Here is a 6,025-nt window from a genome sequence, read left to right as displayed (position 1 = left end):
CCACCTCTCAGATACATCACACCTACATCACAGAAAAGGCGGTCTAAAACAGAAAATTTGAATGTTGTTTTTCTCCTGTTATTGTTTATCTCCTGTCTGGCAGGTTACTTGGTTGGATTGCCTGGGGAGCCTGGCCAGTCTTTTGTAATGATAAATACTTAGTTCCTGGGCCAGGTCACAGGCTCACACCCTATTCATATCTTAAATGTGCCCTTAAGACAGGATTTGTGAGGAAAGAGACAATGGGAGGTTTCCCACTTTGACCTTGCAGAGAAAACATTTGCTCAGTTTGGGAATCAAAATGGTTCCAGGTCGGTCTTCCTGTGCGTGCTTGGTTGGTACACTTATGAACATTACCATATATCTTAAGACCATAAAATTCCTATCACATCCCCCACCACATTCAGAAGAACAGCCGATGGGGAAATAATAAAAAACACCCCCCCCAACTGCCACTAGCCTGCCTTGTCCAAACATCTTTCTCTGAAAGGATTTCCCACCCTCTTCATTGTTGAACAAGTATTTGTTGCTGTTGTTTAGTCGCTTAGTCATGCCCGACTCTTCGTGACCCCATGGACCAGAGCACGCCAGGCACTCCTGTCTTCCACTGCCTCCCGCAGTTTGGTCAAACTCATGCTGGTAGCTTCGAGAACACTGTCCAACCATCTCGTCCTCTTCTCCTTGTGCTCTCCATCTTTCCCAACATCAGGGTCTTTTCCCGGGAGTCTTCTCTTCTCATGAGATGGCCAAAGTATTGGAGCCTCAGCTTCAGGATCTGTCCTTCCAGTGAGCACTCAGGGCTGATTTCCTTAAGAATAGATCGGTTTGATCTTCTTGCAGTCCATGGGACTCTCAAGAGTCTCCTCCAGCACCATAATTCAAAAGCATCAATTCTTCGGCGAGCAGCCTTTCTTTATGGTCCAGCTCTTACTTCCATACATCACTAATGGGAAAACCAGAGCTTTAACTATAAGGACCTTTGTTGGCAAGGTGATGTCTCTGCTGGTGCTATTTTCCCTGGAAATCACCTCCCTTGTTCTCTTATCTTCTTCTTTGGCGATCACTCATAGCTGAGTAAGATTGTAAGTGTGGTTTAGTGGTTAAGAGCGGTGGACTCATAATCTGGTGAACCGGGTTCACTTCCCTGCTCCTCCACATGCAGCTGCTGGGTGACCTTGGGCTAGTCACACTTCTTTGAAGTCTCTCAGCCTCACTCACTTCACACAGTGTTTGTTGTGGGGGAGGAAGGGAAAGGAGAATGTTAGCCACTTAGAGACTCCTTCAGGTAGTGATAAAGTGGGATATCAAATCCAAACTCTTCTTCTTCTTCCATAAACACGGTATTAACAGTGAGTCCATAAGTGACTGTGGAGGCCAATTTTGGATCCACACATCCTTCCACAGTGGGGACACATGTTTCCGGGTGGGAGTTGATCACGGTGTGGGTTTGCCAAGCGTGCCCTCCTCTTAGCACGTTTCTCCCTTTAATACTGAGTTTGAGTGTCTTCAAAACCCATGACGCCTTTGGTAAAGGCTGTTCTCCAATTGGAGCGCTTGCAGGCCAGTGTTGGTGACCCAGTTGTCGGTGTTTATACTACATTTTTTTAGATTTGCCTTGAGACAGTCTTTAAACCTATTTTGTTGACCACCAGCATTATGCTTTCCATTTTTAAGTTTGGAATAGAATAGTTGCTTTGGAAGACGATCATCAGGCATCCACACAACATGACCAGTCCAACCAAGTTGATGTTGATGAATCATTGCTTCAACACAGGTGATCTTTGCTTCTTCCGCTACACTGGCTTTAGTTCGCCTGTCTTCCCAAGTGATGTGCAAAATTTTTCAGATACACCGTTGATGGAATCTTTTGAGGAGTTGGAAATGGCGTTTATAAGTGGTGCATGTTTTGCAAGCATCTTCTTCATTTTCTTTGGCAATCACTTGTAGCCGAGTAAGATTGTATTCTATAAACATGGTTATAGAATAGATCAGAGGCAATTGTATTTCATCCAGCAGAACTTTACTGCTAGTGAAGGCAAATGAGCATAATGGTCACATATCCAGTACATTCAGGATTGGCACTATCCATAAGAAATCCAGTTGCAGCAGACTTAACTTAAACTTACAATAACTTATAGTAAGTCCAAACCTTAACACTAAGCATACTATGTGCAGAACACCACCAGAAGGAAAAGAGATAGAAAGAGAAAGTGAAACCCGGGCTCCTTCTGGCCTCTTATGGTCAGCATGACCTTGGCAGAAGAGATAACAGAACCAGTTTAAACCAGCTGTACTCAGCTTCTCTGAAGGAAGCTTCTGCTTCTTTCTTTCACACAGAGAAGCTTTCAGAACCCTCTTGAATTAAGTAGAATAGGAAAGATCCCTACACATCAGATCAATACTTCCTGCACTAAGAAATGCAAAGGCAAATAAGAAAAGTGCCTCGGCTGCTTATAAACCAACATGTTCAGGATGGCATTGAAAGTAAAACAGTCAGAGAGTAGATAGCTCCCATCTTAGTACTCCAGCAAGGAAAATATCCATGAATAGGAAAAGAACTACCAAGCTGATCTGAAGAGGTGGAGTACTAATCTGTAAACTGCATACTCTCCAACGTTACTTAGATGAAAGTAGGGACATTTCTTACTCCCTACCCCCACCCCGTGAGATATAAATGCTGGTCCCCAGGACTTAGGTCCTGGACCCCTTTGAAATAATAAAGGCTGGGCAAAGTTGCTGAAGTTCATACCTATCGCGTCCACCTATTGGAATGTAAAATCCAACCCCCAACTGGCTCTGACACCACATCCAGAATCTTTATTCAGGAGGCTTTTCACAGGTGGGCTGCAACTTTGACTCCTTCCAGGTTTTGATCAGGATCCATTCTCTCAATTGGGTTTTATAGGCAGTAAAGTCCAAGGGCAATGGGATGCTCCATTGCAGCCACCACTGCTTGGGACAAACTGTGGCTCACCCTTCCCCCCCCCCCCCAAGCTTGGTGGTGGCAGCACTGGTGGGAGAAATTCCAGGTTCAAATCAGAAGCTGGGGTGACTTTCGTAATTCCAGGAATGTCCCTCTGAAATCCGGAGTTTGCATCATGTTGTAAGCCTCTCGCAGGCATGTCCAACAGGTACCGTATTTTTCGCTCTATAGGACACACTTTTTCCCCTCCAAAAATTAAGGGTGTGCGTCCTATAGAGCGAAATGTGTGTGCGTCCTATAGAGCGAATGCAGGCTGCGCGGCTAAGCCCAAAGCCAGAACAGGGAGACGGAGTGCTGCGCAGCTGCCTTCACCCCGCTGCCCTGCGGAGGCTACAAAGGCTGTCCCCGCAGCCAGAACAGCGAGACGGAGTGCTGCGGAGCGCTCCGTCTCGCTGTTCTAGCTTGCGGACGGCTGCGCAAAGCCCTGCTGCCCTGCGGAGGCTACGAAGGCTGTACGAAGGTGGGGGAAAGGCTGCAACACTGCCCCCCACTGCCAGCCCCACAAGCTTGGGGGCAGCGGGAAGGTGCCGCGTCGCCTCTGCGCTGCTCCGTGACCTGGTTTTGAGGCTGGCGGTGGGGGGAAGCAGCGCTTCCCTCCACCACCAGCCCCACAAGCTCGGGGGGCAGCGGTAAGGCGGAGCGCCGCCTTCCTGCTGCTCCCCGACCTGGTCTTTGGGGCTGGCGGTGGGGGAAAGCAGCGCTTCCCCCCCGCCAGCCCCAAAGAGCAGGTCGAAAGGAACCCAAAGCCTCCGGAGGCTTTGGGTGAACGCACCTTGAACGCACAGAACGCACGTTGTTTTAGAGGGGGAGAACAAGAAAAAAAATTTTCCCCCTGTTCTCCCCCTCCTATGGTCCGGTGCGTCGTATAGAGCGAAAAATACGGTAGATCAGTGGACGTCTGTGGTAGCTCACTGGTTCCCCCCCAAAGAAGCTCAACAACTTTTGCTCCCCTAAAAAAAGTGCCACATTTACCCTGCACACCCCCAAAATGGGACTTTCCTTCCTTAAAAAAGCACAACAACCTTGACCTGAACCCTCCAAAAGGTAGATGACTGCCAGTTTTTAACTCTGTGAGTAGATCGCAGTCTCTTGGGAGTTGTCCACCCCTGGAGAATCCTGAATTTATTGCTGAAGCATCTACAGCAGCAAGGAACCTCAGGCCTAAGCATCAAATGTCGCCCTCCACGCTTTTCTGTTTAGTTTTCAGGACTCCGCATAGGCTATTTCCTCTCCCCAAGCAATTTCCTTCACCAACCCACCTCAGTCATTTTTGCCTGGCTAGGATATATCCTTGACTGTGATAATCCTTCTTGGTTGCCTGGATAGAGAAGTGCAGCTCTGTGTGTAGAAACCTTTTGGAATGTAGCCTACGATGCAAATTTCGGAGTCCATTGCACGCCCATTTTTGCTTCTGCCATCCTGTTTTCACAGTGGCCAACCAGATGCCAATGGAAAACTTGCAAGCACAAAATCTACACGGATGAAATTTCTAGATATAAATAACTATCAGCTGCAAGAATTTGGTCAGTAAGGACTTTTCAACAAAATCGGACAGTTTGATTCGTATTAGAATTAGTGTCGAACAGACGGATTGGTAACAACTTACAAGGGTTGATGTGCGTAGCTCTCAGCAGTGCATCCTTGGTCTGATTTAAATCATGAGGATCATCACATTGTTCAAGCTTAGTCACAGCAGAGGAAGCTGTGGTAAACCACTTCTGTTTTGACACTGAAGTTAAATGTCATTTAGAAGTCAGCCAGCATATCACGTAGGTTCAGTAAATCCTGCAAATTAAGCCAGTAATAGAAATAAGGTTTGTTTTAGAAGAAGGACTGAATTTCAGGAAAATCACAAAGGAGAAACAAATATATTTGCATAATAAATTTCCAATAAAACTCTTTTTTTTTCTTTTCTTTTACAGCTTACCTAAAATCCATAAAGGGAATAAGTACCTCAGGGTACAATTTCATTCTTTAGCATTTTTTCTACATTTGTGGATTAACTTTGTAAGCCATTTGTTCCTTTGATTCCCTCTTACATACAAGATTCCATGGACTATAAATAAGAGCAACGTAATAGAAGCGGATGATAGTGACACTTTAATAACAATAGATGTACAATAACTCTATACTAGTATTACCTCTTGACTCTACATCCTAGAGTCAAGGACTTTGCTTCAGGATGAGAACAGAAATCGCACAGCAGCAGCAGTAGGCCCCATTAGCTAAAGTAGTGCCTCAGATTAAGAACAGTTTCAGGTTAAGAACGGACCTCCGGAACGAATTAAGTATGTAACCAGAGGTACCACTGTATAAGGCAGTGATGACCAAACTTGGCCCTCCAGCTGTTTTGGGACTACAACTCCCATCATCTCTAGCTAACAGGACCAGTGGTCAGGGATGATGGGAATTCTAGTCCCAAAACAGCTGGAGGGCCAAGTTTGGCCATCACTGGTACAGTATAAGAAATCTGTGGCATTTGATATTGCTGGACTATGCCTCCCATCACCCCTGACCATTGTCCATACACCATACCAGGAGTCAGCAAACTTTTTCAGTAGAGGGCTGCTCCACTGTCCCTCAGACCTTGTGGGGGGCCGGACTATATTTTGGGGAAAAGAAAAAAAGAACAAATTCCTATGCTTCACTGAAATGTACTCGGAGTAGAGAGTGGATTTCATGCTCTTTATTCAGCTCATAGTGGTGAGGAGGAATGGAAGTTCCCCCAGAATGTCTGCTTTATGTACATTATTTACACAATGGGCCTCACGTGATTGGCTAATTCTGGGATTCTCCTGTAGGCCAATCAGGTCGCGGATTCACTTCCACCTGGAGCTGGATTGGGTGGCTCCTGTGGACCAATCAGACTGCTGCATTCTGGAGCCTATTGTTCTAGGACCAATCAGGCTGCTGCATTCTGAATCCTATTGTTCTAGGACCAATCAGACTGCTGCATTCTGAATTCTATTGTTCTAGGACCAATCAGACTGCTGCATTCTGAATTCTATTGTTCTAGGACCAATCAGACTGCTGCATTTTGGA

The sequence above is a fragment of the Podarcis pityusensis genome, assembly GCF_964106645.2.
Source record: "Podarcis pityusensis genome assembly, chromosome: 9".
NCBI lineage: Eukaryota > Metazoa > Chordata > Lepidosauria > Squamata > Lacertidae > Podarcis > Podarcis pityusensis.
The sequence above is the reverse complement of the archived record's forward strand: the minus strand, read 5'-3'. Positions refer to the sequence as shown.